Source organism: Rhea americana, unplaced genomic scaffold (assembly GCF_003343005.1).
Source record: "Rhea americana isolate MKP2758 unplaced genomic scaffold, rheAme1 scaffold_592, whole genome shotgun sequence".
NCBI lineage: Eukaryota > Metazoa > Chordata > Aves > Rheiformes > Rheidae > Rhea > Rhea americana.
The window spans coordinates 1291-12149 of NW_028186748.1; positions in this window are offsets into that span (position 1 = coordinate 1291).

Here is a 10859-nt window from a genome sequence, read left to right on the forward strand (position 1 = left end):
GCTGTTTGTGGCTGTGAGGTGAGTTGTGCCTCCGTGGCTGATAGAGCAATGCTAGGCCCCTGGCTGCTCTTGGTGACTGTGAAGTTACTTCTAGAGCAGCACCTGACAGAGTAGTGCTGGCCACGTGCTGCTTTTAGTGGTTGTGAGGTCACTTGTGCTTTAGTGACTGATCGGACAATGCTATGCCCCTGGCTGCTTTTTGTGCTTGTGAGGTCACTTCTGCCTGATGCTGTTTTAGCCAATCCTATGGCCATTCCTGCTGGTGGTACTTGAGAGGTCACTTCTGTCATCGTGTCTGATAGGTATAGTCGGGATTGTGAGGTCACTTGTGTCATAGTGCCTTAGAGGCCAATGCCAGGCCCTTGGCTGTTCTTGGTGGTTGGTAGGTCACTTGCACCTCTTTTCCTTAGAGGCCAGTGCCAGGCTCCTGGCTGCTGTTGGTCGTTTTAAAGTCACTTTTGTCACAGTTCCTTAGAGGCCAGTTCCAAAACGCTGGCTGGCACTGGTACAGGGCTAAAGCCTTGGCTGGAGACTGGTACAGGGCCAAGAGGAAATGAAGAAAGGGGCCAAAGGAGGGCTGAAGGTTTCTTCTGTTAAACTCTCTGAGCAACAGCTGCATTTGCAGTCAGCATCCTTCTGAGAATGGAGCATTTCTCCATCCTTTAGGTGTTTACCACCACTGGCACATCCGCATCTGCGCATCCTGAGGTGCCAAAAAGGGAGCTCTCCAGAAAAGTCTGCCTCAAGTGACTTCTCCAGCTGGAAGAGAAGCCCAGAAGATGTAACAACAGACAACCCACAGAGCTGGGCTCCTTCCTTGCGTCATGCCACTTTTAAGAAAACACATTCCCACACAAGAAGGGGGCCTCTGGGGAAGGCAGGCCTTTGTACCACAGCTGTATCCTCTCTAAGCACCACAGGATAACAGGTAGCTTTTCTAAAACGGAACACAGAACAAATCTTTTCCCTAGACCACTGCCTAGCCGAGAGATCACAAAACAAACACCAGGCTTCATGCTGGATTCCTCTTCTGTCCCCACCTTTCTGAGTCTTGAAGAGCCTACCCTGAGGAATGCTTTCACACCCGTCATGACAGACTGGGCTCTGGGGTGGAAACCTGGGCTTAGTGGGACAGGTTTAAAGATTTTTGTTTGACCCTGGCTTGCTGTGGCTGAACTCTTACTGTACTCACTGGGAGGCAGGGCTCAGTTGCATGACAGATGGCCGCAGCAGAAACATGTGGACCAGAATGAAAAGCAGACCTCCTTCCTCATGGAATAAGCCAGGAAATACTGCATTGCACCTTATGCATCACAAGCCTTATGTGTACTCTCAAGGTCTGTGGAAGCAAGCAACAGCTGAATGTCTGCAGCCTCTGAGAGGACCTTGTGTGCAAAGGGGAGGCTTACTGCTGCAGTTACCCTCTCCCCATGGCATCTCCCAAAGAGAGACTTTCAACAGCAGCAACTGTGCAGGTAGTTTCTCCTGATCTGTGGTGACTGACACAGCAATCTTGTGATACTCTGCACCATCAATAGAGATGGCTAGGCAAAACCAAATGCTTTACTTTCACTGTAATTCATAGCGTGGAACAGCTTGCTTCCCCTGAAAGCAAGTAACAGCTGAATGTCTGCAACCTATTCAAGGCCATTGACATAGTGTTCCATTTAAAGGTTACATGGGGAAGGAATCACCTAACATATTGTGGGTGCAGTAGATGATCTGCCAGCAACAAAGCAGAAGTTGCCTTTCATAGAAGCATAACTTGGTTATGCCTGGCCATTTCTACTGATGGCTCAGTGTCATAGAATCATAGAATCAGTAAGATTGGAAGGGACCTCTGGCAATCATGTAGTCCAACCTCCCTGCTCAGCAGGGTCACCTAGAACATGTTAGACAGGGTTGCATCCAAGCAGGCCTTGAATATCTCCGGAGAAGGAGACTCCACAACCTCTCTGGGCAACCTCTTCCAGTGCTCTGTCACTCTCACAGGGAAGACATTTCCCCTCACATTCAGGCGGAACTTCCTGTGGTTCAGTTTTGGCCCATTTCCTCTTGTCCTGCCTCATTCGCCCATTGCCACATCACACCCACATCATGTGTGAATCACCTGCTCACTTGCATGTCACATTTGAATCACTCCCATGTCATACCCACATCACAGTCTAATCACACACACCACACCTATTTCACATTTGAATCACCCACGACACATCCATGTCACATTTGAATCACACACACATCACATTTTAATCACCAACATCACACTCAAATCTCCCACCTCACACCCAAGAGGAGGCACTTGAGGGTATTGCGCAGTTAGATTATCAACATCTCCAAAGACAGTGATTCTATAGCTTTCTGCATGCCTGATTTTTTTTTGATTTTTTTTTTGCATGATGATTTTTTCCCCTATTATCTAAACAGAATTTCCCATGTTGCAAATTGCGTCCACTCTCTCTTGGGCAAACACTGTGCACCACCAAAAAAGTTTAGTTTTATCTGTACTCACTACACCCTTAGGTAGCTGCAGGCTGCAGTAAGATACCCACAAGCCTGCATTTTGCAAGACTGAACAAACCCATTTCTCTGTGCCTCTCCATGTACATGAAGTCTTCCAGCTCCCTAGCTGTCTTGGGGGGGTCTGCCAGCGGACTCACACCAATGTGCTAATGTATTGTCCAGACTATTCCAAATGTGCTCTCCTATGTGCCACACAGAGGGGAATTATTATTTCCTTTGACTTTCTGGCTACAATCCTGATGRGAGAGTCAAGCATGTAATTGTCCTCCAGTTGCAGGATTTTGCATTTAACTTTTCCGAACTTTATCAGACTCCTGTCAGCCAATTTTTCAAGCCTGTCTAGCTCCCTCTAGACTTGCCCACTAGCATATCAACTGCTCCCCTGGTTTGACATCATCCATAAATTTGTCAAGGATGCATTCTGTTTCATCCTTTAGGTCAGCTATAAAGTCTAAGAGTCTTGAATATATCCTTTCCTCTCCTAGGGTTTTGGCTGCCTGGGCTCAGGACCAACTTAACACATAGTACAGCTAAGRGCATTCCCCTTTTCTCTCTGGTAAATTTGGAGAGAACTCTTCCAGAAAGCCCTGCATGGAAGACTCAGCAAAGAGTGACCCTCTTCTTGGAAGCTGCTGTTAAGTTGTGACTCTCCCTCCAGGCTTTGCCTGAGTTACAGTTTCAGCTGCATCACAGCCATGCCTATGTCCATTCATTGGGATCCTGACCCACAGGCTGACTTCTCAGCTTTCTTCTTGCAAAAGCTGTGCCATGGTAAAGCCAAAAACCTACCAGCTGACAGTGACCTGCAATCCTGTCCAACAACACAACTCTTCTCCTCAGAGTAAGGAAACCCAGGATTCAGGTGTTTAGAGCTATTTGTAAGATTTTAGGATATCCTGTCTGGCCTTCGGGTACTACTCCAAATGGGGACAGAGCTCTCTTAGGCCATATGTCACATCTGAAAACTCATGTAGAGGTCTTGCATACCTTAGGACATTTAAATAAATAACTGGCACCTATTCTTAAGTAATTAATTCTTGTCTTTACTTAGAACAGATAAAGAAGTCTAGACACTAATTTAGCTCATCCAAATGCTGGTACTYATATTTAGGGAACTGGATTATTTTAAGACTCTTCTGACTGCAAAGAACAGTATGGGAGCTTAGACATCTAGCTCACTTATTGTAGTTGTATACAACATATTCCCCAGACATAGAGACTTCAGATATTTAAATTTGGAACTGGAAGTTATTCTTAGTAAAAATAATTAAATCTTATCTTAAACGAGTCATTAGGCATCCCATATTGCAGTTAGAGCAATTACAATTTTTCTACAGCAGTTCATGATTGCAGAGTATAAAAGTGATTTATAGATGAGCACAGCTGACTCAGTTGCCATCATCACAGACAGAAGTCTGAAGTGCCCTCAGTGAAGTGAAAGAAGCACAACCAGAGAACGTAATCACTGAATGAAATGGTTCTGCTTAGAGAGAAGAGACTTGAAATTTACTTCAGAGTAGTTGTAGAGATTTTTAACAGAAAAAGATTTGCATGACTGAAATATGAATACACACTATGTGTGTATATGACAGCATCAGAAGAACAAACATATCTATATATACATTTATCTATATTATATATATATTAATACAGACACCATTTCCAGCAATATAACTGAGGAATGATTTATTATGTAAAGGTCAGAAGAAATGCACCCTACTAAGACCAGAGCACAAACTAGAGAAGACTCAGTATTAGAACACTGGGAGGAAGGCAGAAAGGTTATACTACATCATACAAACATAGAATCATAGAATCAGTAAGGTTGGAAGGGACCTCTGGAGATCATCTAGTCCAACCCCCCAGCTCAAACAGGGTCACCTAGAGCATGTTAGACAAGGTTGCATCCAAGCAGGCCTTGAATATCTCCAGAGAAGGAGACTCCACAACCTCTTCTTCCAGTGCTCTGTCACTCTCACAGGGAAGACATTTCCCCTCACATTCAGGCGGAACTTCCTGTGGTTCAGTTTTGGCCCATTTCYTCTTGCCCTGTCACATGGGACAACTGAAAAGAGTTTGTCCCCATCCCCTTGACACCCTCTCTTCCAAGTACTTATAGACACTGATAAGATGCCCCCTCAGTCTTCTCCAGGATAAACAGGCCCAGTTCTCACAGCCATTTCTCAGAGGGCAGATGCTCCAGCCCTCAGATCATCTTCATAGCCCTATGCTGGACTCTCTGCAGTAGCTCCATGTCTCTCTTGTACTGGGGAGCCCAGAACTGGATGCAGTACTAGAGATGTGGCCTCACCAGAGCTGAGTAGAGGGGCAGGATCACCTCCCTCAACCTGCTGGCAACACTCTTCCTAATGCACCCCAGGATACCATTGGCCTTCCTGGCCGCAAGGGCTAATTGCTGGCTCATGGTCAACTTGTCATCCTCCAGAACTCCAAGGTCCTTCTCTGCAGAGCTGCTTTACAGCAGGGCAGCACCCAGCTTGTACTGGTGCCTAGGGTTATTTCTCCCTAGGGGCAGGACTCTGCACTCCCCTTGTGCAGGACTCTGCACTCCCCTTGTGCAGGAGGTTCCTCTCTGCCCAACTCTTCAGCCAGGCCAGGTCTGTCTGAATGGCAGCACAGACCTCTGGTGCATCAGCCACTCCTCCCAGCTTGCTATCATCAGGAAACTTGCTGAGGAGGCACTCTGTCCCCTCATCCAGGTCATTGATGAAGAAGTTGAACAGGATGGGACCCAGTACTGAGCCCTGGGCGATGCCACTAGCCACAGGCCTCCAGCTGGACTCCACGCCACTGATGAAAACCCACTGAGCTCTGCCTTTCAGCCGGTTCTCAATCCACCTCACTGTCCACTCATCTAACCCATACTTCCTGAGCTTCTCTAGGAGGATGTTATGGGAGACAGTGTCAAAAGCCTTGCTGAAGTCAAGGTATACAACATCCACTGCTCTCCTGTCGTCTACCCAGCCAGTCATTCCATCCTAGAAGGCTATCAGATTGGTTAAGCAGGAGTTCCCCTTGGTGAATCCATGCTGACTACTGCTGCTCACCTTCTTTTCCTCCATATGCTTGGAGATGACATCCAGAATGAGCTATTCCATCACCTTTCCAGGGATGGAGGTGAGGCTGACTGGCCTGTAGTTGCCTGGGTCCTCCTTCTTGCCCTTTTGGAAGACTGGAGTGACACTGGCTTTCTTCCAGTCCTTGGGCACCTCTCCAGTTCTCCAGGACCTTTCAAAGATGATGGAGAGTGCCCTGGCAACAACATCCATCAGCTCCCTCACTACCCATGGCTGTGTCCCATCAGGGCCCATGGATTTGTGGATGCCAGGTTTGCCCAGAAGATCTCTAACATAATGCTCCTCAACCAAAGGAAACTCTTCTTTTCTCCAGACTTTTTCTCTCATCTCCATGCTCTGGGATTCTTGAGGACTGCCCTTAGCAGTAAAGACTGAAAGAAAGAAGGTATTCAGTAACTCTGCCTTCTCTGTATCCTTCGTCACCACGGTCCCCACCGCATTCAGCAGCAGATCCACATTTTCCCTAGTCTTCCTCTTGCTACTGATGTATTTGAAGAATCCCTTCTTGTTGTCCTTGACATCCCTTGCCAGATTTAATTCCAAATGGGCCTTAGCCTTCCTCGTCGCATCCCTGAATACTCTGACAATATTCTTATAATCCTCCCAAGTGGCCTGTTCCCTTTTCCACATTCTGTGTGCTTTCTTCTTCTTTTTGAGTTTTGTCAGGAGCTCCTTCCTCATCCATGTAGGATATCATCTTTGGAAATCACAGCTAGAATAATGTAGCCACATTAGCCCTTTGAAAAACCTCACATTTCAACCAAAAGGCACTAATCATCTCTTCAGGAAGAGAAAATGTTGATATATCAGTAATTGCCACACACAAGGCTACCATTTTGTTTACTTTAAGAGAACAAGCCAATCAGTGACATTTTTCACAATCTGTTTTAAACTACACATATACTTGCTGCAGGAATTCTGTCCTCCCTTTCCCTTCCCATTCCATAAACATTTTTAATATCATATATTTTTAAAGGTAACTTGTACACTGTTATGGAGTTGCCAAATCTGGCAGCCTGACAGAGGCAAGGCTGATGCAGCTCCAACCAGCAGTGAGGCTGAGCATGTATTCCCAATAGGCACAAACACAAACACACATACGCAATACATACAAACACAGAGAGTCACATAAAACAACACAGACAGAAACACTCAGCACTCACACAAACACAAACTAATGCACCAGTGGCCTCATTCTGTTCCTTTGTCCGGCTGATCAGGTTAAAGATCTATCGCTGGTAAATATACACATTTTTACATATATACAGCATGGATTCCTACAGAAGCTGGGCTTAGACACTCAGTATACCCTGGATCCCCACACTAACACAGCCAAATACACACACGTTGTTGATCATCTCCAGTAACTGGGCTTAGGCACACAGTTCAACGAGTAGTGGTCCTGGACCTTTACTCTCCTCAGTTGCCTCCTGTACAGAGACACATCCACATAAAAACAGATATCTCAGTCAGTCTCTAGACCTTACAATCTCTCTGGTAGTTGGTCTGGACCCCTTGGTCTCTTCAGTAGCCACCTCCTGCAGGGACTTCACGTTCAGAGATACACATACATACTTGGTGTATCAGCCAGCCCTGTTTACATGCAGGTGACCCAGAAGCTCAGTCAATTATTCTTCCAAATCAGTTCGTTGTCTCAAATTGGTCCATTTTCTTACTTAGAGGGGGGAGTTTTTGGACCATCCCAGCAATTGTTGACTAAGTGCATTGGGTATCCTCACAAGCACAGCCCTGATACCCAGCTACATCACAACTATGATGTAAGCGAGGAGCACAGCCCTGCTGATATGGAGTTACAATAGTGACACTGTTGGTACAGAGGGAACGGAAGCCCTGGGCTTAGCTGAAACTAGGGTTTGGGGCTGCTGGAGGTGGAAGGCACAGACCCAGTGTGCAGAGCTACATGCCTGCCCCTGCCAAGGAAAACAGGGATTTGAAGCCCATTGTTGATAGACAGTAAGTGCCTGGAGCTTATTTTCCTGTTACTTCTGTATTAAAAAATCACATTTTTTCCCCTAGCTTTCCTAGCTCAGCTTGTTGTTGAGTATAACTGCTTTTTCACCTCTTGTCCACTCTTCCACCAGTCAGACACTGACACTGTTTTAGACTCCAGAAGACTTTGCTTACCCATCAAGGAGCTGTGCAGGAGGAAAGGGCCTGTGTTTGCCAGCTCTGTCTGCTTGCAACAGCTCTTGTACCTGTCTCTCAGGAGCTGTGCCACAGGGGGGCAGCAGAGCAGGAATTGGGTATGCTAGCACTGCACTGGATTCATTTTGCTCTTTGAGATAAAAATTGGAGTAAGACACAATTAACACAAGGTAACATTGGGTTCAGTCAATGCATGGTTTATTTAATCCATAGTAACAGCTCTCAGATGGATGTGCCACCTCTGCACCCTTGCCCCCTTCCCAGCTTGTCCCGCGTCTTCTGTGTGGGGAAGAGCTCACTGGTGCACCACTGGAGCTAAAAGGGGTCTGCCAGCAGCTTTGTCGCTGCAGCTCTTATCCCCTTGCAAGTGGCTAAATGCCATGCCAGAAGGGGCTGCTTCTCTCTGGTGACAAATTTGCTCTACATCCCAGTGTGTGTGCTTTCCTCTGTTGCAGCAAGGTGCTTGCTAGGYTCAGCCCCTACTCCCATCCCCTCAGTGAACATTTCCATTCACTGAATGGGAGAAAGCATTTCTGTTGAGAAGGACGGGGTGGCTGACAGGGGCTGACAAGTGGGGGGAGGCAAGGGAGCAGTGCTTGCTGCAGAGCCCGTTTGCATTGTGTGGGGACAGAAAAGCCATTCTGGTTTTGTGCCCCCACACAACTCACTTAGGGGAGGCAGCATGGGGGTCTGGCCCTCTCCCAAGGCCACTTCCATTGGGCCACAGTCTGCCCCTATTTAAAACCCCTCTTAAAGAGCATTTTTAAGGTCTTTAAGAGTATCTTGAAGTCCCTTAAAGACTCTCCTTAAGGGCAGAAGTGGGCAGCAGGGACTGGCCCCAACCGGAGTCACTCCCTCAGGAGTGGCAGACAGACCCCGGCCAAAGGGAGCGGCTGAGGGAAGGGGCCAGACCCCCATGCTCCCTCAGCTAAGTGATTTGTGTGGGGGACAGAAGGTAAGAGCTTTTTCATGCCCACATGTATCCGTGCTATGTGATACTTGATGGGAATGGTCCGTGTTGCAACTTTTGTATCCGTACCACCTGCTATTTGGTGAGAATAGTCTAGTGCTGTAACTTTTTAGTGCCTAGAACAATACCGCTGTGTTAAGCRGGATACAAACAAGTAACTAACAAGGTCATGGAAATCTGTGAGAAAGAACAGCAGTTGGTCACATATAGATTCTGTGCATGAACCTTCACCATGAGAAGCAGTCAACATGAAGGTCAGAAGCTGRAGAGTAGTGAAATAGCGACCCCCAAAGYCAAATGTGGCCCCCGAAATAAGTCTGCACGCRTGCGCAGTATCATAGCCCSGTTATGCARCCGGGGCGGAGTTGGGCTAGACTCCCCGCACTTGCTGGCCCCAGGTGCCGGGACTCCCGCCTACCGCAAGTAATCATAAATGCCGGAGTTTTCCGAAGGAGGGTGAGGCTGCTACACAACAGAGGACCACGTTGCCTCCTCGGGGACACCCGAAAAGATTGTGCCTGCCGACTCTCCCTCTCACCATGCAGACGATCGGGACAAGCGTTGAGGTGGTCCTTCTCGAGATTACCATCGGGTCGGTCTGTTTGTAAGTATCTACTAATAAACTTCTTGCTACTGAAGAGTGTTTGTGCGTGTGTGTGTGAGAGTTTGTGCTGGCTGGCCAAACCTGATGTTTGGCCCCCAGGAATCTAACTAGAACACCACACAACCCACCTGGGATATTTTTCTGAGAGGGGTAGTAGACCAAAGAGCCAGCTGTGTTGTGTTTTCCCTGTCTATCTGTTAAGAAAGAGGAGTGTGGGGGCAAGACCCAATCTTGGGGAAAGTGCCCCAAATACATCCAAGATATGGGCTCTTTGCTCCCCCTTCCCAGCAAAATAGGCCAAGTTGTGTGGGGATAAAAAACTATAGAGGCAGCTCCAATCTTGCTTAATCTCTCTGGGTTTTGCCCCTGCCCTCTCATTTAAAAAGGAGACAGTGAAGCAAAGTGAGCAAGGGCAAAAATGCCCCCCCCCCTTTTTTTTGCCTCACAACCCTAATGAAGGTTGCTCTTCCTCTGGCAGTTTTGTGTTCTCCAAAAGGGCCCAGGCCCTGGGTATGCTGGCTGCTGGAGTTTAGTTTATTAACAGACACTGTTCCTCAAATGTGAATCCTTTTGCCACTTTGGGGAGGCTGTGCTCTCCAGTTCCCAGAGATAAGCTGGGGCTGGGTAGAGGTCTGGGCCATCTAGCTGACTTTCTGCTAAAGCTTCCATGGTGCACGGCATGCTGCTAAGAAAATAGAACACACAGCTTCCTTTTCCCCATCCTGCAGCCTTTCCTCAAGTATGTAGCCCTGTACCCAGCCCTCAGCCCCAACTGCTCTCAGAAGCAAAGCAAGGAGCACCAAAAAGGCACAGGAAGAGAGTCTGCAGCACACTCAAAGGCAAACTGGGAGTTCGGCACATGCTGAAAGGCACACCAAGGGCCCAGGGACATATTGAAAGGGACGTCACAGGAATCTGGGACTTTCCAAAAGGCACATCCAGGGACACAGGGCACTCCGAAAGGCACTCAGCAGGCTTCAGGACACCTGAAAAAGCATAGACAGCCCCAATGTGTGCTAAAAATCATGTGGAGGATCCCAGTAAAATGTGTGGCAAGGCCTTGGGCACACCCCAAAAGGCACACAGAGGCACTTGGGGCATGCTGAAAAGCAGGAGCAGAAAAGCTTTTTGCCAGGGCAGGCCTGAGCCTCCTTCTCCTGCCTGCGACTGCAAAACCCTCAGCTTTCCAGGGAGCTCAGGAAGCATCGAGGAAGCGAGATAGCCCACAGCCGCTTCAGGGGCACTGAAAGCATACGGAAGGACACACAGAYAGACAAATCAATTCCTGGCTTCCATTGACTCGTAAAACGAGACTGTGGAGGGTGAAAAAAATGAATATGAAGGTGTCTAGGGCAGCCGTCTCCTCCCAGTCCTAACCCTAACCGTTGGGCTTGCCTGGGCCTTGGAGAATCTCCCCAGCCAGGGCACATGCGAACAGGTACCACAACAAGCCCCCTCGCAGCCCCTCTCAGGCCGCACCAATGCCCCGCCCTGCCCC